We start from the raw sequence: 26,374 nt of genomic DNA on the forward strand, positions 1-26,374 counted from the left end.
ATCTGGCATTTCAAGTGACTTGTCTGAGGCATGACAACAGAAAACGAAGCCAAAGTGAGCACCTTGCTCTGCTGACCAGTGAGCTACAGAAACCCAGACTTCTAAAGAGTTGTTCTGAGGTTTGCTGAGTGTTCTGTAGGCTGCTGGGCACAAAGACCACGGGGAAGCACCGGCAGAGGAAAGAGAGCCATGGAACCAGTCCTCCTGAAGCCCTCCGAGGCTTTGGGCATCATTTTGAGAGAGTGGATTTTCTATTTGGGCCCCTCAGACACTGCCTATTTATTTCTCTGTTTCCAGTAGCTCTGACAAGGCAGGAAAGTAGCTCCTCCGAATGCCCAGGCCTCCCAGTAGTAGACTGTCCACAGTTCTCCCTGACTCCACTCAAAAGGTTCTGCACACATGGAGCAGCTCTTTGCGAGAATGATCTTAACATCATGGAACCACCAGCAGCCCGTGCTACACAGTGGAGCACTATTTAGTACAAAAGAAATACAAGACATGAGGACAGCAAGTTGTCTCAATTACTGCTAAACCTAATTCAGGTGAACTCAATTTTGCTTTCAAAAAATAGGTTGAAACTGACCTCACAGTGATGGTACCTTAGACACTAGAAGTCTTGGACTCATGTTCAGCTCATCTCAATCAAAATTAAAACATCCTTTCTGAATAAAGAGTACAAGTTAAACTCCCTAACATTTATAACAGGATGTCAGATGTGTTCCTTGATCGTCAGATCCTAAAGCACAGAGAACTTCCATCTATTGGATAAACTATCAGTACTTCAAGTATTTTTCAATAGGAGCTTATTTGTAATTGATTGTTTTGCTCAAAGCTGAGATGAAGTCCATTAGGAATAGACAAGGTAATACAGTTCTTTCTCTGTCTAGTGAAATCACTTTCAAAAAAAAAAAAAATCCAGACTATACTGGATAAGCTCCCAGCAGAACTTGGCTCCAAAAGGATCATAGCTCCCACAGCACCGAATCCAACCCAGTACTTGGTAATTGACAGGCATTCAAGATGGGGTAATTGCTTCTGTTCCTCTATATTCCCCTGTCTCTCCCTCTCTTTCTGTCTCTGTTTGTCTCTCTCAGTACCTCACATTATAGAAAGCCTATTGGTTATTTTCTGTTTCTCCCTCAAGTTCACCAACTAACATGATGAGTAACATCATGATGAGTAACACGTGATGTTACTCAGATTCCACTGAGTAATGTTCCATAACTAAAAATCTTTACATGTTATGTCTATATCGTTCTTTGTTATATTCTTAGTTCATAGCTGGGTCTCATGCTTAGTAGGTACTTAACATCTGTTCTGATAATCAATAATACACATTTTTCTCTGAACCCTTACATTCCTTACGATAATAGAATCTATCCATAGGAAAGCGCAAAATGCCCTTTAAAATATAGTAATTTTATGTGCCTAAAAAATGTTAACAGTTAATGTTGCAAATAAATGCAAGATTTATTTATATTATAAATTTTTAATGTAATTTTAGCTTTGCAAAGAAATTATGAAGTTAAAATAGTTATTTGGTATCAAAAAATAATTTGCTAAAGTATTTCTATGTGCTCTTCAAACATCTAAGATATTTGCTAATAATATAGCCAGCAAATTGATGATTCTAGAGAATCTATGGAAGCCAACTGCCATTACTCCTATAAACTGCATTTCATTACTTCTCAAAATATAAATTATTATAGTTTTATTTCTGGAAATAATCTTGCATTTAGCATACATTCACAACCAATCTGAATGCTAAACTTCCAAAAAAATGTAGAAATGAGCATATACATTTAGCTCCATTCCCCTTCTAAATGCCACCAAAATATTAGTAAAGGCTTATTTTTTTATTTTTTATTTTTAACATCTTAATTTTATTTTTTTCAGTGTTCCAAGACTCATTGTTTATGCACCAAACCTAGTGCTCCAAGCAATATGGGCCCTCCTTAATACCACCACCAGTCTCACCTATGTTTCTATCTTCTCACTTCCAAAACCTTCAGTTTGTTTCTCAGAGACCACAGTTTCTCATGCTTCATCTCCCACTTCAATTTCCCCCAATTCACTTTTCTTTTCCTTCTATTGTCCTCCATGTTATTGTTTATGTTCCACAAGTAAGTGAAACTGTATAATTGACTTTCTCTGCTTGACTTATTTCACTCAGCATAATCTCCTCCAGTCCCATCCATGTTGATGCAAAAGTTGGGTATTTATCCTTTCTGATGGCTGCGTAATATTACATTGTACATATGGACCACATCTTCTTTATCCATTCATCTGCTGAAGGGCATCTTGGCTTCTTCCACAGCTTGATGATTGTGGACACTGCTGCTATGAACATTGGGGTACATTTGGCCCATCTTTTCACTACATCTGTATCTTTGGGGTGAATACCCAGTAGTGCAATTGCAAGATCATAGAGTAGTAGCTCTACTTTTAATTGAGAAATCTCCATACTGTTTTCCAAAGTGGCCGTACTAACTTGCATTCCCACCAACAGTGGAAGAGGGTTCCCCTTTCTCCACAGCCTCTCCAACACTTGTTTCCTCTCCTGTTGATTTTGGCCATTCTAACTGGTGTAAGGTGGTATCTCGATGTGGTTTTGATTTGAATTTCCATGATGGCCAATGTCGAACATTTTTTTCATGTGTCTGCTAGCCATTTGTATGTCTTCATTGGAGAATTGTCTGTTCATGTCTTCTGCCCATTTTTTGACATGATTATATGTTTTTTGAGTGTTGAGTTTGAGGAATTCTTTATAGATCTTTGATATCAGCCCTTTGTCTGTTGTGTCATTTGTGAGTATCTTCTCCTATTTCATAGATTGCCTCTTTGTTTTTTGACTGTTTCCTTTGCTGTACAGAAGCTTTTGATCTTGATGAAGTCTCAAAAGTTCATTTTCGTTTTTGTTTCCTTTGCCTTTGGAGACGTATCTTGAAAGAAGTTGCTGTAGCTGATGTCAATGAGGTTACTGCCTATGTTCTCCTCTAGGGTTCTGATAGATTCCTGTCTCATGTTGAGGTCTTTCATCCATTTTGAGTTTATCTTTGTGTACGGTGTGAGGGAATGGTTGAGTTTCATTCTCCTATACATAGCTGCCCAATTTTCCCAGCACCATTTATTTAAGAGACTGTCTTTTTTCCACTGGCATATTTTTCCTGGTTTGTCAAAGATTATTTGACCATAGAGTTAAGGGTCCATATCTGGACTCTCTACTCTGTTTCACTGGTGTATATATCTGTTTTTGTGCCAGTACCATGCTGTCTTGGTAATCATAGCTTTGGTGTAAAGCTTGAAATCAGGCAACATGATGCCCTCAGCTTTTTCTTTTTGAACATTTCCTTAATGATTTGGAGTCTTTTCTGGTTCCATACAAATTTTAGGATTTTTTTTTCTAGCACTTCGAAGAATGCCAGTTGAATTTTGATTAGGATGATGCTGAAAGTATAGATTGCTCTGGGCAGTACAGAAATTTTAACAATGTTTATTCTTCCAACCCATGAACATAGAATGTTTTTCTGTCTTTTTGTGTCTTCTTCAATTATTTTCATGAATGTTCTGTAATTCCTCTAGTATGATTCTTTAGCTCTTTGGTTAGGTTTATTCCAAGGTATCTTATGGTTCTTGGTGCTATAGTAAATGGAATCAATTCTCTAATTTCCTTTTCTATATTTTCATTACTAGTATATAAGAAAGCAACTGATTTCTGTGCATTGATTCTGTAACCTGCCACATTACTAAATTGCTGTATGATTTCTAGTAGTTTGGGGGTGGAGTTTTTTAGGTTTTCCATAGAAAGTATCATGTCATCTGTGAAGAGAGAGTTTGACTTCTTCTTCAGCAATTTGAATACCTTGTATTTCTTTTTATTATCTGATTGCTGTTGCTAGGACTTCTAGTACTATGTCGAACAACAGTGGTGGGAGTGGGCATCCTTGTCGTGTTCCTGATCTCAATGGGAAGGCTGTCAGTTTTTTCCCACTGAGAATTATATTTGCTGTGAGTTTTTCATAGATAGATTTTATGAAGTTGATCTTTAATCTTTAGGTTCCAAATGTGTCTCTTGTAGACAGCATATGGATGGGTCCTGTCTTTTTATCAAGTCTGCAACCCTGTGCTCTTTTATGGGGGCATTTAGGCTGTTCATTTTGAGACTGATTATTGAAAGATAAGTTTTTATTGACATGTTGCCTGTGAAGTCCTTGTTTCTATAGATTGTCTCTGTAAATTTCTGTTCTGTCACTCTTGGGTTCTTTCTTCTGTTATAGAACAACCCCTCCTCAATATTTCTTGTAGTGCCAGTTTGGTGGTCACGTAATCTTTTAGACCTTGCCAGTCTTGGAAGCTCTTTATCTTTTCATCTATTCTGAATGGCACCCTTGCTAGATAAAGTATTCTTTTTTTTTTTTTTTTTTTGATAAAGTATTCTTGGCTGCATGCTCTTCTCATTTATTGCCCTGAATATGTCTTGCCAGCCCTTTCTGGTTTGCCAGGTTTCTGTGGCAGGTCTGACGTTATTCTAAAGGCCCTTCCTCTGTATGTAAGGAATCTCTTCCCCCTAGCTGCTCTTAAGATATCTTGTCTAAAATTTGATTTGTGAATTTCACAATTAAGTGTCCGAATGTCTTTCTAGACTCGTTGATCTTGGGGTGGGGGTGTCCTTTCTGCTTCTAAGACATTAACAGTTGTTCCATTCCCCAGATTAGGGATATTTTCATCCAGTATTTTTCAACTGTATCTTCTAGTATTTTCTCTTTCTCCACTTCCTCAAGGATCCCAGTAATTCTGACACTGGAATGTTTCATGGTGTCATTTATTTTCCTAATTCCGTTTTCATGGCTTCTAAGTTGTTTTTTCCAGACCTCCTCCTGATCCTGCTTTTCCATCAGTTTGTCTTCTAGATCACTAATTCAACCTTCTGCCTCAGTTACCCTAGCTGTTAGAGTATTTAGATTAGATTGGATCTTTTAATAGCTTCTTCTTCTTCTTTTTTTTTTTTAACTTCTGCCTGATTGGCGCTCACTTCCGCCCTTAGAGATTCTATGTTGCCACTGATGGTCTTCTCCAACCTAGCCATTGCCTGGACAATTTTTACCCTGAATTCGATTCCTGACATATTGTTTATGTCCGTATCCAATAGTTCTGTGGCAGAGATCACAGTCTATGGTTTTTTTCCTCTGTTGGTTATTCCTCCTAGTCATTTTGGTGAGAAGTGGTTAAGGGGATGTATAGCTGAATACATCAACCATGATCCAGTCAAGGTGTCCCTTGGAAAGTTTCAGAACAACTGGAAGTGACCACCAAGAAGAAAGATGAAAGAAAAAAAGAGAGGGGAAAAAAAGAAAAGAAAAGAAAAAATCCAGCAAAGTGAATCCCAAAAGATTTATAAGGTACATAAACCAAAAACAAACAAAAAGATCAGCAAAAGTAAAAGACAAGAACAAGAAAAGAAAGAAAAAGAAAAGAAAAACCAGTCAAAATGAACCCCAAGAGTAAGAGTTATATAGTATAAAAACAAAAACAAATACATGGAAACACTGACATAAGAGTAAGATAGGAAGGTGATGATAAGTCCTTGATATGGGCAAGGAAGGTTATTTCAGTACTTCCTGGGTGTATCTTGTTATCTTTGTTAAAGGATTCAACTTTCCAGAGATACAGGGAAATTAAAACTGATTTATAGACAGAGATAGTATTGAATAGGGAAAAAGGATTACCTTGAAGCTTATGTCTATACATATTTAAAAAAAAAAAAAAAGAAAAAGAAAAAAAAACCCAGTTATATGTATGAAAAATGATTAAGTTAAAAAGTTACTATGTAATATGGTATATTAAATATCTATTTGTAATGGTGAGTAGGTTAAAAAATAAAAGAATAAGAATTGTGAGAACTAATTAAAAAAAAAAGTTGTATCTATGAAATATATAGGTTTGGGGGGGCAATACCAGGGTTTATTATATTGGTTTCTCCTGATGTTGGGGTTTTACAGTTTTATGGGGAACCTGTGGTTATTTTCCTCTTGTTCTTTTGGCTTGTCTTCTGGGGGAGGGGCCTACCGTGTTCTTTTTCAGTCACTCTTGGTTGGGCTGAGTCGCCCTGCCCCCTAGCAGGGGGACTCTGTGGAAACCAATTTTTTCAAGTTGTTTTGTTCTCTGGAGGGTTTTGTTCTTGGGCAGCTACACCCCCCTTTTCAGAGGGCTAGTACAAAAAGTAAACTGTCCACACCCAGTCCTCCACCTCAGAGAGAAGCCTCAGTCGACTCTCCTCCAGATGGTCCAGAACACACATACTCCCCTCTGCAATCTCCTCTGAGCACCACAACCTCCCATGGGTGGTGCACACCCACAGCCACCATCTCAGGGGTTGCCAAAGGCCCCACTTGTCTCTGTAACATGTGCCACTAAAACCACAGGCAATTTTGGTCTGGGGGAACCCAATCCTGGTGGCTGTTGGGACTGCTATCTGGGATCCATGCCCACAACCCAGCAGGTGCAGTTTACAGAAGGCTGCCGGTTCAGGGACCACCAGCCAGTACCCACACCACCAGGCTCTCTCATGGGAGAGCGAAGGTGCACCCAGCCCAAGTGGTGGTGCAATCAGTGGAAAGCCATGGGCCCAGGAGGATTGGAGCTCCCACTGGATTCTCTTAGGCACAGGTGGTCCTTGGCTGTGACTGTCCTGAGACCATGGGCTTAGGACCATGCCCATGGCCACCTATTTCCACCACTTGCCCCTTAAGACTTTTTGCTCTTTTTTGTGCTTTTAACCAGACCCCAAGTTAATGCTGTTTCCCAAGCACAGGGCACTTTCATACTGGGATATTACTTTCTAGTAAGTCGCTTCTGGTTGCTCCCTTTCCCCTCTGTTTATCCTTCAATAACATATTGAGCATTCCCACTCCACTTAACCTCTCCACAGATGATTTCCTAGCCTCGTAGAGATCCAGAAATGTATAATCTTACATCTCAGGCTGATTTCATGGGTGTTCAGAGTGTTCTGGTAGATATTTAGCTCACTTCAGGGGATCTGTTGAACAGGGTCTCCTACTTCTCTGCCATCTTGCCCCTCCTCCCTCAGTAAAGGCATTTTTAAATGAATACTTATCAACAGAGAAAATGCTGAATTAATTTTGATGCAACACATAATGGAATATTATACAGCCTTTAAAAAGAATCAGAACTATACCAAATGAGTTGGAAGAGATTTGCCATTAGACACATCTGAACAAGATAAAAAGACAATGGAAACTATGTATATAATATAATCCCATTTTCCACAAGCAGTTATTTTAAAAGGATAGGGGTTCATAAATACATAGATATATATGTATGTGTACATGTATATGTAATCATATGAGACTTAACAAATATAGAGAGCATAGGATTGCTAATAGTTCAACCACTTTTTCTTTTCCTCTTGGGAAAATAAATTTCCTAGACTCCCATGATGTTAAGTGTAGCTATGTAACTGAGTTCAGGCCCATGCATGTGAGTGGAAATGATGTAATAAGCCACTTCTGAGTTGGGCCCCTAAATTTATCTCATGTGCAAACATCAGTTCGTTTTCCATTTTCAGCCTTTGCCAAAGGATCTCCAAGGACCTGGGGGAATCCCCAGTCCCCAGACAATTACATGGGGCAGAACTAACTATAATTATACTATTAGAGGAACAAGAAATCAATTCTTAACATGTTAAGGTACTAAAATTTTGGAGTCATTTGATATGCTAGTTAGTTTATGATAATTAATACAGAAGGTTTAGCACCAATTGTGATTTCCTTCAGAGGAGTAACTAACTTGAGTGGAAAGAGAAACATGATGTTTTTAAAAATAGGAAAAATAAAATACAGTTTACAAATAGATAAATACAAAATACAATACCAGTACAAGGATATAAAGCCACATTGAGAATAGGTAAAAAGACAAAAGCAGATGAGAAATGTCAACAGAAATCCCTGAAGTGTGAAAAGGAAACGAGTGAGAATTGACTTCATGGCACTGAGATAGCTAAAACAAATCTGTTAATGGAGCAAATTAATTTATGTTATAGAACCCTGGAACTCTTCAGGAGCTGCAGGCATCAGATACTTCTGAAAGCAGCAGTGTGGAGCTAACTGTTAACTTTATTAAACTCCTAACAGAAACTGTCAGGCACATTAGATCATCCTCCTTGCCCCATACAACCAGGCAACTATCACTCTGATATTAAGGAAAGGCTGGAGGATTTAGTCTCTGGACAAATTGAAACAAAGAAGTTATAGACTTTGGGATCTTACACAGTGACGAAGTCTATTCATGGAACAATGGCTACTTGCAGTATCTGGATCTCAACTTGCAGGCAGCCCTCTTCCCCAGTCTCAACAACTCCCACGATCTCGTTCCCCACCACCCACCACATACACACCTCAGTCAGGAGGAAGAAGGAGACTCTCCTGTGGGAACTGACCCAAAAGTCCTAGTTATGACATTTTTGGGGCATCCTCTAATTCTGGCTAACATCTCAGCACCACACAGGGACACTAAATTTCAGAAGCTCCATTAGAGCACCCAGAGATTTTACTCTGCTTCTCAGGACTTTATTCTAAAAAATGAAAGGACAACTAAGATTCACCAGAGATCTGAAAAACCCAATAAATAAAATACTAAAACAAGCAAAAACGATTTATAAAAAAGAAAATTGAGAAAAGAGACAATATAAGGAACAGAAGATTTAAACCAGTAGATTTAAAATATAGATGAACCTCTAACTTATATCCTTAGAAAGATAAGATTCATAAAATAAGAATGTTATTGGAAACTAAGGGTGAATGCCATTTCTGTGTAGAATGTAGAAAGCTACAGAAGACTGTTACTCAGTCTCCAATAATGAGAAACACCCAGATACTCTGAAAAATTATAAATTTCCTAGAACCCATCAAAGAGCTGAAGTTCCAAGGAAAAAAATAATGGAAACATGGAGTCAAGATGGCGGAGAAGTAGCAGACTGAGACTACTTCAGCTAGCCGGAGATCAGCTAGATAGCTTATCTAAAGATTGCAAACACCTGAAAATCCATCGGCAGATCGAAGAGAAGAAGAACAGCAATTCTGGAAACAGAAAAACAACCACTTTCTGAAAGGTAGGACCGGCGGAGAAGTGAATCCAAAGCGACGGGAAGATAGACCCCGGGGGGAGGGGCCGGCTCCCGGCAAGCGGCAGAGCAAGGGCGCACAAAATCAGGACTTTTAAAAGTCTGTCCCGCTGAGGGACATCGCTCCAGAGGCTAAACCGGGGTGAAGCCCATGGGGGGTCAGCGTGGCCTCAGGTCCCGCAGGGTCACAGAAGGATCGGGGGTGTCTGAGTGTTGCAGAGCTTGCGAGTATTGGAACGGGAAAGCCGGCTACAGAGACAGAGCCGACAGTAAGCTCACAGCTCGGTGTTACCTTGAACCGGTCCCAGGCTCGGTGAGCTCGGAGCGCGGCCAGAGGTCAGGCAGACGGGAGTAACTGGGCGCTGTTCTCTGAGAGCGCACTGAGGAGTGGGGACCTGGGCTCTCGGCTCCTCCAGGCCGGAGACCAGGAGGCCGCCATTTGTATTCCCCGTCCTCCGGAACTCTAAGGAAAGTGCTCAGGGAACAAAAGCTCCTGAAAGCAAACCCGAGCAGATTACTCACCCCGGCCCCTGATAAGGGTGGTGCAATTCCGCCTGGGGCAAAGACACTTGAGAATCACTACAACAGGCCCCTCCCCCAGAAGATCAACAAGAAATCCAGCCAGGACCAAGTTCACCTACCAAGGAGTGCGGTTGCAATACCAAGGAGAGCAGCAGAATTCCAGAGGAGGAAAAAGCAAAGCACGGAACTCATGACTTTTTCCCTGTGATTTTTTTTTTAGTCTTGCAGTTAATTTAATTTTTTTCTCTTTTTTTGTTTTTTTTCTCGCCTTCTGGTTAAATTTTTTTTAACTTTTACCATTTTCTTTTTCTTTTTTTTTTTTAATTTTTTATTTTTTATAAACATATATTTTTATCCCCAGGGGTACAGGTCTGTGAATCACCAGGTTTACACACTTCACAGCACTCACCAAAGCACATACCCTCCCCAATGTCCATAATCCCACCCCCTTCTCCCAAACCCCCTCCCCCCAGCAACCCTCAGTTTGTTTTGTGATATTAAGAGTCACTTATGGTTTCTCTCCCTCCCAATCCCATCTTGTTTCATTTATTCTTCTCCTACCCACTTAAGCCCCCATGTTGCATCACCACTTCCTCAACCATTTTCTTTTTTAACGTTTTTTAACTAGTTCATGTAATATATATATTTTTTCTTTTTTATATTTTTCTTATTTGTTTTCTTTTTTTAATTATTTTCTTTTCTTTTTTTTCTTTTTCTCTTTCATCCTTTTTGAACTTCTTTTTATCCCCTTTCTCCCCGCTCACGATTTGGGATCTCTTCTAATATGGTTAAAGCATATTTTCCTGGGGTTGTTGCCACCCTTTTAGTATTTTACTTGCTCCTTCATATACTCTTATCTGGACAAAATGACAAGACAGAAAAATTCAACACAAAAAAAAGAACAAGAGGCAGTACCAAAGGCTAGGGACCTAAACAATACAGACATTGGTAATATGTCAGAACTAGAGTTCAGAATGACAATTCTCAAGGTTCTAGCCGGGCTCGAAAAAGGCATGGAAGATATCAGAGAAACCCTTTCGAGAGATAGAAAAGCCCTTTCTGGAGAAATAAAAGAACTAAAATCTAACCAAGTTGAAATCAAAAAAGCTATTAATGAGGTGCAATCAAAAATGGAGGCTCTCACTGCTAGGATAAATGAGGCAGAAGAAAGAATTAGTGATATAGAAGACCGTATGACAGAGAATAAAGAAGCTGAGCAAAAGAGGGACAAACAGCTACTGGACCACGAGGGGAGAATTCGAGAGATAAGTGACACCATAAGAAGAAACAACATTAGAATAATTGGGATTCCAGAAGAAGAAGAAAGAGAGAGGGGGGCAGAAGGTATACTGGAGAGAATTATTGGGGAGAATTTTCCTAATATGGCAAAGGGAACGAGCATCAAAATTCAGGAGGTTCAGAGAACGCCCCTCAAAATCAATAAGAATAGGCCCACACCCCATCACCTAATAGTAAAATTTACAAGTCTCAGTGACAAAGAGAAAATCCTGAAAGCAGCCCGGGAAAAGAAGTCTGTAACATACAATGGTAAAAATATTAGAGTGGCAGCTGACTTATCCGCAGAGACCTGGCAGGCCAGAAAGAGCTGGCATCGTATTTTCAGAGCACTAAACGAGAAAAACATGCAGCCAAGAATACTATATCCAGCTAGGCTATCATTGAAAATAGAAGGAGAGATTAAAAGCTTCCAGGACAAACAAAAACTGAAAGAATTTGCAAACACCAAACCAGCTCCACAGGAAATATTGAAAGGGGTCCTCTAAGCAAAGAGAGAGCCTACAAGTGGTAGATCAGAAAGGAACAGAGACCATATACAGTAACAGTCACCTTACAGGCAATACAATGGCACTAAATTCATATCTCTCAATAGTTACCCTGAATGTTAATGGGCTAAATGCCCCCGTCAAAAGACACAGGGTATCAGAATGGATAAAAAAACAAAACCCATCTATATGTTGCCTCCAAGAAACTCATTTTAAGCCCGAAGACACCTCCAGATTTAAAGTGAGGGGGTGGAAAAGAATTTACCATGCTAATGGACATCAGAAGAAAGCAGGAGTGGCAATCCTTATATCAGATCAATTAGATTTTAAGCCAAAGACTATAATAAGAGATGAGGAAGGACACTACATCATACTCAAAGGGTCTGTACAACAAGAAGATTTAACAATTTTAAATATCTATGCCCCCAACGTGGGAGCAGCCAACTATATAAACCAATTAATAACAAAATCAAAGAAACACATCAACAATAATACAATAACAGTAGGGGACTTTAACACTCCCCTCACTGAAATGGACAGATCATCCAAGCAAAAGATCAGCAAGGAAATAAAGGCCTTAAACGACACACTGGACCAGATGGACATCACAGATATATTCAGAACATTTCATCCCAAAGCAACAGAATACACATTCTTCTCTAGTGCACATGGAACATTCTCCAGAATAGATCACATCCTCGGTCCTAAATCAGGACTCAACCGGTATCAAAAGATTGGGATCATTCCCTGCATATTTTCAGACCACAATGCTCTAAAGCTAGAACTCAACCACAAAAGGAAGTTTGGAACGAACCCAAATACATGGAGACTAAACAGCATCCTTCTAAAGAATGAATGGGTCAACCGGGAAATTAAAGAAGAATTGAAAAAAATCATGGAAACAAATGATAATGAAAATACAACGGTTCAAAATCTGTGGGACACAACAAAGGCAGTCCTGAGAGGAAAATATATAGCGGTACAAGCCATTCTCAAAAACCAAGAAAGGTCTCAGGTACACAATCTAACCCTACACCTAAAGGAGCTGGAGAAAGAACAAGAAAGAAACCCTAAGCCCAGCAGGAGAAGAGAAATCATAAAGATCAGAGCAGAAATCAATGAAATAGAAACAAAAAAAAACAATAGAGCAAATCAACAAAACTAGGAGCTGGTTCTTTGAAAGAATTAATAAAATTGATAAACCCCTGGCCTGACTTATCAAAAAGAAAAGAGAAAGGACCCAAATAAATAAAATCATGAATGAAAGAGGAGAGATCACAAGTAACACCAAAAAAATACAAACTATTATAAGAACATACTATGAGCAACTCTACGGCAATAAATTTGACAATCTGGAAGAAATGGATGCATTCCTAGAAACATATAAACTACCACAACTGAACCAGGAAGAAATAGAAAGCCTGAACAGACCTATAACCAGTAAGGAGATTGAAACAGTCATTAAAAATCTCCAAACAAACAAAAGCCCAGGGCTTTGCCTCACTAGCAAAGACATCAAGTCCAAGGCTTTTCTTTGTTGGGAGATTTCTGATTACTGATTCAACCTGTGTATGAGTTATGTTATTTTAAATATATATATTTTTTTAATTGGTCAGCATTGGTAGGACTTTGTTACAAAACCAGGCCGGTAGGTAGGCCTGCGGAATGTGCGGGGAGGGGTCCACTCTGTCAGAGGCCGGCACTGGGGCCAGAGCAGCACGAAACCCTGCGGTAGCCGGTCTCCACCCAGGGGAAGGCAACAGGGCTGCACAGATGGTGGCTCAAAGGGAAGAGGTCCCGGGGGCCCTACTCCTTGGCGATGGCGAAGGGCTTCTCCACCTCGATCTTGCCACAGTCTGCAATCGTCTCATCCTTCAGGGGCTTGTCCCGACTGTCGGTCTTGGTGCTCTCCACCTTCCGTACTACCTCCATGCCTTCCAGAACTTTGCCGAATACCACGTGCTTGCCATCTAGCCAGGCTGTCTTCACCGTCGTGATAAAGAACTTGGAGCCATTGGTGTCTTTGCCTGCATTGGCCATGCTCACCCAGCCAGGCCCGTAGTGTTTTAGCTTGAAGTTCTCATCAGGGAAGCGTTCACCATAGATGCTCTTTCCTCCAGTGCCATCTACCCGGGTAAAGTCTCCACCCTGGATCATGAAGTCCTTGATCACACGATGGAATTTGCTGTTTTTGTAGCCAAATCCTTTCTCTCCCGTGGCTAAAGCCACAAAATTATCCACTGTTTTTGGAACAGTCTTATTTTGGAACACTTATTTTAAGTAAGTTTGACTATATCTTCATCTCCAATTCGCAGATCAAAGTACTTGACGGTGACTTTGGGCCCCTTCTTCTTCTCGTCGGCCGTGGAGGGACCTGGCAACAGCAGGAAGAAGACGGACCCCACGATGAGGGCGGCGGCAAAGAGGACCTTCATGTTCTGCTCAGAGAGGCGCAGCCTATTTTAAATATTTTTAAATGTGATTTACTGCCTATTTTATGTTTGGATAAATAGTGAACAAAACAAAATAATTCTTGCTAATACAACATTCAAAGAAAATTTGTGTCTATATTTTGAGAGATCTGGGGTCTTGTTCCATTTTTTTCTTTTTCATGTCTGAATTTTCTAATATTATTGCTGGAAGGAAAAAACTTTCTAGAGGGTAATCTGGAAGTATTTATCAAATGCTTAAAAATTGTTTCTATCCTCTGTAATCCATTAATTCCACTACAATAACAAGAAAGTAATAACAAATATACAAAGCTATTTTTTAAAAATATTTTATTTATTTATTTGAGAGAGAGACAGTGAGAGAGAGCATGAGCGAGGAGAAGGTCAGAGAGCGAAGCAGACTCCCCATGGAGCTGGGAGCCCAATGTGGGACTCGATCCCGGGACTCCGGGATCATGACCTGAGCCGAAGGCAGTCGTCCAACCAACTGAGCCACCCAGGCATCCCTACAAAGCTATTTTTAAAAGGATGTCTTCCATTGTTATTTAAGAATTAGAAAAATTTGATATTTGATGCAAAAGAAAAAACAAAATAAACTGTGGTATCTATTATAATAGATAATTATGCAGTCATTAATAGTCAGGTTTTCAAAGGCTATTTAAAGAAGAGTAAGTATGTCCAAATTATATTTTCAAGTAAAAGGGGGGAAAATGGCTACAAAAGTAGTATGAACAATAAGATTATAATTTTAATTTTTAAATTAAATATATAGTCAAATAAAAACACAAGCTGATTGAAAAAATAAAATAACAGAATAATAATGGTTAAGCTCTATAGAGTAGTGAGATTAATATTTTAATTTATTCATTACTACATTTTTTTTTTAAAGATTTTATTTATTTATTTGACAGAGATCACAAGTAGGCAGAGAGGCAGACAGAGAGAGAGGAGGAAGCAGGCTCCCCGCAGAGCAGAGAGCCCGATGTGGGGCTCGATCCCAGGACCCTGGGATCATGACCTGAGCTGAAGGCAGAGGCTTTAACCCACTGAGCCACCCAGGCGCCCCTCATTACTACATTTTATATTTGATTCTTTTCCTGTACTTTTATGAAAAGAAAAATGTAACTAACACTTATTTTAAGTAAGTTTGACTTATACTAAGTTCTCTGCTTTACTTCACTGGTGCTTATGTATAAGGATTCAGTGGTAAAATAAACTTAGATTCATAAGGAGAACAGCACTGACTCAACACTCTTTACGGAAGAGAGAATACTATCCCTTTACAGCGTTTCTGTAGAATTGTGTAGAGATTTCGCTTTCCATGAAAAGCCTTGAGGAAATGATGATATGATTTGCAATCAAGTTAAAGAAGAGAGGCACATGATATAATATGCTGCAGTGGCAGGATTACCCTTTTGAAGGAACCGTGGCATTGTCTTACGGGACCTCTGGTAGGAGAATGTCTCCCGGAGGCATAGATACAATAACGTAAAATGACACACTATCAGATGGCCCCAGAAAACTATCCCATGATTAGTAATATATGCAAGTTTATTTTTTCTGCTTTGAGTGTCTTTTTAATATCACATTAAAATGTATTTACTCTAGAGCATGATATTTATAAGGAAAAAAAATGCTACTTTTTTTTTAAACTAATCTCCTGGCTATCATCTATAAGAGTTATTTATAAATTCAGTAAACTGTCAGTTCCTCAGGACCAAGAAAACTCTGCTCACTGTCCTTTTATCCCACCTTCCCCCACCAGGGTCCTGTATAATGATAGTAAGAGATTAAAACACAATGAATAAAATAGGAATCCACAACTCCAGTTACTATATATAAAAAACTGAATAAACAAATAAGTCACAGGATAGCTTAAGTCAGCTAATAAATGTAGAGGAAATAATGTAGTTAGAGAATTACCTTTTGGCAAACATCATAATAATTACTAATTTATCCAATAAACATCAAAAGATGCTAAAAACTAGTGAGTGAAAGGTGAGAAATAGAATAATTACAATATCAAAATCACTTCCAAGTATGTATTAATCAAAAAGGAGAAAGTAATTTTGCAGTGGTGAAATGGCACACACCATTTCAATCAAAAGATCAAAGTTAACAATAACAGGGAAAGCACAGCACCACCTGGGCAGATGCATTGCTTCTGGGATATTCCTCCCCAGGGCATAATCTGTCTACTCCTGAGGAAACAGCAGATACACCCAAAGTGAGAAGCTTGTGATAAAAAAACAAAAACAACAACAAAAAAAAAAAAAAAAACCAAAAAATTGGCCTGTACTCTTCAAAAGTGTCAAGTTCATAAAACTCAAGGAAAGATGAAGAACTATTGCAAATTAAAGAACACTAGAGAGGACAAGTAAATACAGGTGATCCTGATGAAATCTGTGCATGCCTGCTTCACAGAGGATATAACCAGGTGATGTAAAACTTTCATTTCGGCAACTTAATCTCAAATGGTTGGGAAGGGAGTTTAGTTTTGTTACTGTGACTTCTGAATGTCTAAAATTATTTCCAACTTTAAACAAAATAGAAACATTTACAAGGCCAATTCATTCTGAGCCTAACATTCTAAATCGCTTCTCACCTCCTGCCCCCTCTTCCTTATCCTGCAGCCCAGCACATTACTCATATGCCCATAATATGAAGTTTACAGGAATTCTTTTTTTTAAGATTTTATTTATTTATTTGTCAGAGAGAGAAAGGAGCAAGAGTGAGCACAAGCAGACAGAGTGGTAGGCAGAGGCAGAGGGAGAAGCGGGCTCCCTGCTGAGCAAGGAGCCCGATGTGGGACTCGATCCCAGGATACTGGGATCATGACCTGAGCCAAAGGCAGCCGCTTAACCAACTGAGCCACCCAAGAATCCCAGGAACATTTTTTTAAAAAAAAGATTTTATTTATCTATTTGACAGAGATCACAAGTAGGCAGAGGGAGGCAGAGAGAGAGGAGGAAACAGGCTCCCCGCTGAGCAGAGAGCCCAACCAGGGCTTGATCCCAGGACCCTGGGATCATAATCTGAGCCAAAGGCAGAGGCTTTAACCCACTGAGCCACCCAGGCACCCCTGGGAATTTCTCTTTTAAAGACGTGCATATAATTCCTTCTACCTAACATTCCCTTCCACTCCACTTCTCAGGTGAATGTCTGCCCATCTTTCAAAAACTGAATGCCAACACTGCTTCCAAAGGAAGATGTCCACATGCAGAGTTGGAGCTTACATGTCCCTCTCCTGTGTTTCCAATGGTCTACTGAAAATGTTCCTTTCATTATGGTCAGAAGCCCATGTATAGGACTATAAGCAGCACAGAGAAAAGGAAAAGGTAAAGGAAATCTACTCACAGAGCCTGCCACCTAATCCCCTTCACATCACATGAAATGTCTAGGGCCAGTTATCTGACCTCGCTGAACCTCAGGGCTTCCACTATGAAATTGAAATAACTGACAAACTCTTCACAAAATTGCCATGAAAACAGGTAAATTGTGAAGTCATACTGGGCAGTCAAGAAAAATGAGATTCAAAAATAAGATTCCACTTCACACTTCATGTGATGGTGATGGACAAGAACACAGACAGCTAGTGTAGCGAGGATAGAGAGAAACTGGAGCCCTCACTCACCACCCGTGGGAATTAAAATTATGGTAAAGAGTCTGGCAATTACTCAGTAAGTTAAATGTAGAATTGCTAAACGACCCAGCAACTCCACTCCTAAGTATATACCCAAGAGAATTGGAACCATTTTTGCAAAAGCTCTCACACAAATGTTCACAGCAGTATTATTCAAAATAACCAAAATGTGGTAACAACCCAAATACCCATTAACGGATAAATGGATACACAAATTGTGGATTATCTATACAACAAAATAATATTTGGAATTAAAAGGAGTGACGTGCCAATCCATATTACAACATGATGAACTCTAACATCATTATGCTAAGTGAAGAAGCCAGACCTGAAAGGCTGCGTTATAGAATTCTGCTTACATGAACTATTCAGAATGGGCACAGCTATAAAGACAGAGGGTAGAAGGGAATGAAGGTTGGGGCCTAAACGCAAAATGGTTCAGAATTTCTTTTTGAAGAATTGAAAGCAGTGATGGCCACACAACTCTGTAAATATGTTTAAAATCACCAAATTGTACATAATAAATGGATGAGTTGTATAGTGTGTGAATTCCATCTCAATAGTGTGTTATAGAAATAGACAGAACCCTTCCTTTATCATGTTTTATACTTATTTGGTTGCCCCCCTTCTAGGAGCGCAGAAGTCACTCTGGAGATGTTTGCTGAATTGAATCTGAGTTTGGGTTCAGAGTATGCTTCAAATGGGAACAGCGGTCTGCAGTTGGAAGGGCACTCTATGCAGGGCTGTCATCCTTCCTGGGGGACATGGTCCTGCTGTCAGTCAGAGAGGCCCACACAACCATCACCTTCCTGCAGGGCTTCCTGTCCACCCGCCCACACTGAGCAGGAGGCTGGATGGCATGGAGGCTCCTGTTGCGAACTGCACCACAGATTTTCATACAAGTAATCCCACTGTTGAGAAAACAATCTTCACAATACTGTTCTGACTGGTTAATAAGCCACACCAAGCAATGCAGAGTACCGGGAATTTCATATACTACAAAGCAATCAGAGTTACTTCAGCCATACCATTCAAAGGAACTGAAAAAGCAAAAAATATAACTTTTCCCTGATAATCCAGTTAATATTCTTTAATAGACAGCTCTAATTTTAACTGTACAGACTTGGCTATACCATGAGCCACCTAAAACTATGCTACTAGGGGATTGTACTTCAACACGAGATGAGACTTGTCCCCCTGTTATAAGGAAGTGACTCTTCACAGAACATGGCCGGCTCATAACCAAGTGAAGCTCAAAGAGCTCACTACGAGACCCAGCAAACCTTCTGGAAAGGAGCTTCTCTCCTTCAAACACCAAAGGGTCTGCCTAACAACCTTTTGTCATTTCCTAACTTCAGCTAAAATTTCAGCAGACTGCTACTTCTGAAGGAATAGAAGCCCATACTTTTTCAGTCCTTTGTAGAAAGACACTGAATATGTAACACCTTGTATTAAATTTATATCAGTGAAAAGCACCTTTACGTTTTATACTTCGCACATTTTGAAAACTGACCTTTTTTTCTCTCTCTCTCTGAAAAGTCTCTTTTATCTGGAATCTATGAGAATCTGATTATACACTAGGGGCAACTATACAGATCAGCAAACACTGTTCTACTTTCAAGCACCCTAATTGTTCTCAGAAGTGCAATTACACACACACGTAGAAGCTATAACCAATACAGCAAATACACTTTCTTCTGACAACAATGTAATTACCACCATAAAATAAAATTTTACGTAAAATTCTATAGCCATAAATGATGCTTAAAATATAAATTCACTTAAAGTAAAATAACTACAGCTAACAAGTTGTGGTGTTAAATTACTAACAGAAACAAATCATTCGTAGAGACAATATTAATTTCTTTTTACTATGTTCAAACTCTAAAAATACATATTTAAAAAATATAAAATATATATGACATCTAATGTATTACGTATATTTCTGGCATCCTATTTCCAGCCTAGTCACAGCAGAGGGAATATGTGAAGACCATGTGGGTTGGTTGGTGGGTCTTTTAAAAATCTTGTGTCCAAATTCCCTCTTGTGGACTAAGTACACAGCATTCTATCATCCTTCCTCAGGGCCCCTTCTACTATCCATTGTTTCAAACCTCTCCTCCCTTAATAGGGACTTGAGATCTTTGGGCACTTGTGTTTTCACAACCTACAGGCTAGCATAATCATAACTCATCACAAGCTTTAAGCAATTTCATTTACAGCTAAGCTTTAACTGTCTTCACCCAATGTTTGCTCACTTTTCCTCTGCATATATTTTCATTAAACTCCACTCTCTTGCTCATACTTTGATTAAATGGCTGTTCTACTTGAAATTTTATTTTACATGTCACTACATCAAATGGGAAGCTTCTTGTGGTCCGGTGTGGTCCTGTGACCATGAAGGGTCAGTTCCCTCCAACACCATAAGAAGAAACTCCTTTATGACACAGTTGAGTCCCTCCTAAAAATAAGAAATCATTCTGTAGATGAATATTTTAAATAACCAAGCATCTGACTTATTGTGTATATCTGGTTTTTCCTTAGCACTCTCAGCAACCTTAGATATACCATTAGAAATAAAAAACATCTTAGGGGCGCCTGGGTGGCTCAGTGGGTTAAAGCTTCTGCTTTCAGCTCAGGTCATGGCCCCAGGGTCCCAGGATTGAGCCCTGCATGGGGCTCTCTGCTTGGCGGGGAGCCTGCTTCCTCCTCTCTCTGCCTGCCTCTCTGCCTACTTGTGATATTTGTCTGTCAAATTAATAAATAAAATCTTTAAAAAAAACATTTTAAAAGGGTACATGGAATACAAGACTGTGTCTGTATATAAATAAAGGAATACAAGACTATGTCAGTATATAAAAAGCAATAAATATAATAACACCATATTAACAGAATAAAGAACTAATCTTTCAGAATAAAACAAGCCAGGAACAGAAAGGAACTTCCTCAATCTGATGAAGAGCATCTATTAAAAAAAAACAGCAGCAAATACCTCAATTTATGTGGAAAGACTGAGTATTTCCCCAATATTAGGAATGAAAAAAGGATGTCTGATCTTGCCACTACTATTTAAAAACCAGAGGATTTAAGGAAGCAATAAAAGCCATCCAAAATGGACAGGAAGAAGTAAGAGTTTCACTACTTAGAGATGACATAATTTTGCATATAGAAAATCCTAAGGAATATATACACACAGACTATTAGAACTGATAAATCCAGCAAGGTTCAGAATATAAGGTCATTGTACAAAAATCAACTCTATTTCCACACAACGGCGATGAATAATCTAAAGATGAAATTAAGAAAACAATTCCATTTACAATAGCATAAAAATGAAAAAAAAGGAAAAGACATGACAAGAAAACTAAATACCAATACTCCTTCTGAATATTAATACAAAAATCCTCTGCAAAATGTACCAAACTGAATTCAACAGTACATTTAAAGAACTATACACCCTGAAACCATGGGGGTGGGGTGGGGAATTCCCACATAAATGTTTTATTAGATACAAAAAAAAAATCAGACAAAATCCAATATCCTTTCATGATAAAAACACTCAAAACTAAGAGTAAAGGGAAATTTCTTAACATGATACAGGGCATTTATTAAAAATCTACAGATAACAGCATGCATAATGGTAAGAGACAGATTTTTCTGTCCCAAGATTATGAAAAAACAAGAATTCCCACTTTCACCATTATATTCAATAATGTACTAGAAGTCCTAGACAGAAAAACGAGGCAAGAAACAAAATTAAAGGCATTCAAATTGGAAATTTTAATCTTTTGGAACTTTGTCCTTTTAATTCTATGTAAAAAAAATCCAATAGAATCCATACATTAAAACAACAACTAGTAGAGCTAATAAATTAATTAAGTTGCAGGATATAAAATTAGCTGTGTTTTTCTATTCCAGGAATAAATAATTCCAAAGGGAGATAAATAATTTCATTTACAATACATTCTAAAATAATAAAATACCTAGGAGTAAGTTCAACCAAGGATGTAAAAAAAAGACTTATACACTGAAAAATAAAACACACCACTGATGTAAATTAAAGACTTTAAAAAGTGGGCTGAGTGGCTCAGTTGGCTAAGTGTCTGCCATCAGCTCAGATCATGAACCTAGAGTTCTGTGTTTAAGCCCTGCATTGGTCTCCCTGCTCAGCAGAGAGCTTACTTCTCCCTCGGCATCTCACCCCACTCTTTTTCTCTCTTTTTCTCTCAAATAAATGAAATCTTAAAAAAAAAAAAAAGACCTTAAAAAGTAAAAAGACATCTCATGTTCATGGATTAGAAAACTTAATACTCCTTAAAGCACTCTATATTCAATGCAACTTATCAAAATCCCAAGTCATTTCTCTAGGAACAGAAAGCCAAGGTTGCAGGATATAAGATAAAGAGGTAAAAGCCAATTGCTCTTCTGTGTATCAGCAATGATTAAATGAAATTTGAAATTTTAAAAAATACCATTTACAAAATAATGAAATAGGTATAAAATATAACAAACTATGTACAAATCTAATGAGGAAAGCTATAAATATGTGTGAAATAAATCAAAGAACTAACTAAATAGGGCCATATTCCATGTTCATGGATAGAAAGACTCAAAATTGTCAACATGGCAGTTCTCAACCTGATCTATAGATTCAAAACAAGCCCAGCAAAAATCCCAGCAAATTATTTTGTGAATACTAACAGGTATTTCAAGGTTTATATGGAGAGGGAAAAGACTCAGAATAGCCACACAATATTGAAGAAGAACAAAACTGAAGGACCAAAATTATATAACTTTAAGACTTATTATACAACTGGTGTACTTGGATATAATCAAGCTTGTATCTAATCAAGGCATCATAGTATTGGCAAAAGAATAGACAAAGAGCTCAGTGGAACAGAACGGAGAGCCCAGAAATAGACTAACATAAGTACAGTCAACTGATCTTTGATAAAGGAGCCAAGGCAATTCAATGGAGCAAAGACAGTCTTTTCAACAAATGATGCTGGAACAACTGGACATCCACATGCAAAAAAAAATAAAAAATTCTAGACACAGATATAAAGCCCTTCATAATAGTTAACTCAAAATGAATCACAGATGTAAATATGAAATGTGACACAATAAAACTCCTACAAGATAACATAGAAGAAAACCTAGATGACCTCGGGTTTGGTCTTGATTTTTTAATATGACACCAAAGACACAATCCATGAAAAAAATAATTGATAAGATAGACTTCATTAAAATTAAAATTTTCAGCTCTGCTAAAGACTCTGTCAAGGGAATGAAAAGACAAGTCATGGACTGGGTGAAAATATTTCAAAAGACACATTTATGATAAAAAACAGGTTCAAGATATACAAAGAAGTCCTAAAACTCAACAATAAGAAAACAAACCACCTGACTAAAAAATGGGCTAAAGACCTTTACAGAGAGCTCACCAAAGGAGACTTACAGATGATAAATATCCACATGAAAAGATGCTCCATCTCATATGTCATCAAAGAAATACAAATTAAAAACAAGATACTACTACACACCTATTCAAATGGCTAAAATCTAAAACCTTGAAACACTAAATGCTGGTGAGGATATAGAGTAACAGGAATTCCCACATGATGCTGGTGTAAATGCAGTGTTACAATCATTTTGGAAGACAGTTTAACAGGTTCTTATGAAACTAAACATCCTCTTACCATACTATTCAGCAATATCATTCTTTGCCATTTATCCAAGGAGCTTAAAACATGCCCACACAAAAATCTGCACATGGATGTGTATAGCAGATTTATTCATAATTGCTCAAACTTCGAAACAACCAAGATAAATTTCAGTAGATGAATTGATAAATAATCTGAGATATACCCAGATAATGGAATATTATTCAGCACTAAAAAGAAGTGAGCTATCCTGAGGAGACATGGAGGAACATCAAATGCATATTCCGAAGTGAAAGAAGCCAGTCTGAAAAGGCTACCTACAGTATGGCCTCAACTACATGATATTCTGGAAAAGGCAAAAAAATAAAGACAGTAAAAAGATCAGTGGTTACCAAGGGTTTGGGAGGTGAGAGAGAGATGACTAAGTAAAACACAGAGGATTTTCAGGGCAATGAAAATATTCTGTATGATACCTAAATGATAGCTAGTCATTATGCATTTGTCCAAACTCGCCATAGAATGCACAACACCACAAGTGAATCCTAAATAAATACTTTCAGGTGATAATGATGTGTCAATGTGGGTTCATTAATTCTAACAAATATACACTGTGATGAGCAATGGTGATTCTGGAGGTCGCCCATGCATGTGTGAAGGCAGGAGTATAAAAAGTATCTCTGTGCCTTCCTATCAACTTTTCTGTGAACTTGCATTTTTCTAAAAAAAAATAATAATAATAATAATATTGGCTTAAGGATAGGTAATGGAATAGAATGAAGAGCCCAGAAATGAACCTAAACATCTAGGTCCAACTGCTTTTCAACTATGGTGCCAATACCATGTGATAGGGAAATTGTTTCTTTAACAAATGGTACTGGCTAACTGGATAACCAAATGCAAAAGAATGAAGTTGAACCACTACCCCACTTCATATACAAAAATTAAATCATTATGGATCAACAACTCAAATATAAAAGATAAAACTATAATATCCATAGAAAAGACATAGGGGTAAACCCTCATGACCTCGGATTTGGCAATGGATTCTTAGATTTAATATCAAAGAACAAGGAACAAATGAAAAAACAGATAAGCTGGACCATCAAAATTAAAAACTATTTTATAGCCAAAAACATTATCAAGAATGTGAAAGTACAATTGATAGAAAAGGAGAAAACATTTGCAAATCATTTATAGAATATGGGTTTCATATCCAGAATACTGTCACAGGGGTGACTAGGTGGCACAGTTGATTGGAAGTCTGGCTCTCAGTTTCAGCTCTGGTCCTGATCTCAGGGTCTCTGGATGGCTCCATGTCAGGCTCCATGCTCAACATGCAGTCTGCTTGAGACTCTCTCTCCTTGAGAGTCTCTCTCCTTTTCCCTTTACCCCTCACCCTCCTCCATGTGCACCCTCTTTCTCTCAAATAAATGAATATATCTTTAAAAAATTCTCAAGATAATAATAATAATGATAATATAATAAATGGACATAATATTTTAAAAATATATAAATAACAAAAAGACATCCCAATATATTTACATAAGCAAAGGATCTGAATAACTATTTCTTAAAAGATATGCAAATAGCCAATAGCCACATAAGCTACATCACTGGTCACCTGAGAAATATAATCAAAACCACAATAAGATACCACTTCATAATCAAGAAAACAGAAAATAACAAGTTGGCATGTATGTTCAGAAATAATCATTGCCATATGTTGCTAGTGGGAATGTAAAATGGCACAGGTGCTTCAGAAAATAACTCTCCATTCCTCAAAATGCTAAACATAGAATTACCATATGACCCAGCAATTCAACTCCTGAGTGTACACCAAAGAGAAGACAGTACCACACAGAAAACTGTATAAGAATGCTCACAATAGTATTAGTAATACAGGAAAAAGTACAAATGTCCATACAAATGTCCATCAACAGATAAATGGCCAAACAAATCATAGCATATGAATGTACAATGGAAAAGTAGTCAATCAAAAAGGAATGAGCTACTGATATATGCTACAACTTGGATGAACTTGAAACCATTACACTAAGTGAAAGAAGTCAGACACAGAATTCTTTTTATATATAACACGTATAATATATTGAGAATATGAAAATCCACAGAAAGCAGAGTAAAGGTTACCAGGGGGTGGGAGGCAGGGAGTGGAGAGTGTCTACTTAATAAGTACAGAATGTTTTTATTGGGTGATGAAAAGGTTTTGAAATTAGAGAGAGCTGGTGGTGGCATAACATTCTGAATACACTACCACTAAATCATACACTTTAAAATGGCTAATTACATGTCATGTAAATTTCTCTTCAATTAAAAAAGAATAGAACAGTATGTGCTATGGTGAGTGCTGTGAACTGTGTAAGCCTGATGATTCACAGACCTGTACCGCTGGGGCAAATAATACATTACATGTTAATAAAAAAAAAAAATAGAATAGAACACTGCAAGACTGGTAGACTAAAAACTGTAAGACATCATTGAAAGAAAATTAATACATATAAGTGAAAAGATGAGCATGTCCCATGCTCATGGACTGAAAATTTTAATATTTTTGAGATGGCTACCCCCAAAATTGATCTAGAGATCAATTCCTATCAAAATCCCCATTGGGTTTTTTTGGACAGAAATCAGCAAGCTGATTCTAGAATTCATAAGGACATATTTGCAAGTGACTCAGAACAGCCAAAACAATCTTGAAAAAGAACATAAAATAGAGTTAAAGAACTCACAATTTCACAATATTTACAGTAATCAAGATAGTGTGGTACTGGCATAAGGACAGACATATAAAGTAATGGAATAGAATGGAGAATCTGGAAATAAACTCCTCTGTCCATAATCAACTGTTTTTCAATAACTCTGCCAAGACCAAGAAATTGGGGGAAATAAAAGCCTTTTATAACAAGTCCTTGTGACCATGGACTAGCAGTGCTTTCTTAGATATCAAAAGTACAACAAAAGAAAAAAACAGATAAACTGGACTTCATCGAAATTAAAAACTTTTGTACTTAAAAAAAAAGCCATCCAGAAAGTGAAAAGGACAACAGTTTGTCTAATATCCAAAGAACACTTAAAACTCAATAACAGAAGGACAAATAAGCTAACTCAAAAATGGGCAAATAATATGAACAGGTATTTCTTGAAAGAAGACATAT

General features: G+C 38.0%; 1 protein-coding gene and 1 pseudogene across 5 annotated transcripts in view; both read right to left on the reverse strand.

Moving 5' to 3' along the window:
- Positions 1 to 26,374, reverse strand: part of L3MBTL4 (L3MBTL histone methyl-lysine binding protein 4) — a 452,666-nt gene that overhangs the window by 243,830 nt on the left and 182,462 nt on the right. The window lies entirely within an intron of this gene.
- LOC131811090 (peptidyl-prolyl cis-trans isomerase B-like) lies at positions 13,022 to 13,910 on the reverse strand (annotated as a pseudogene).

Source organism: Mustela lutreola, chromosome 11, assembly GCF_030435805.1.
Source record: "Mustela lutreola isolate mMusLut2 chromosome 11, mMusLut2.pri, whole genome shotgun sequence".
Taxonomy (NCBI): Eukaryota; Metazoa; Chordata; class Mammalia; order Carnivora; family Mustelidae; genus Mustela; species Mustela lutreola.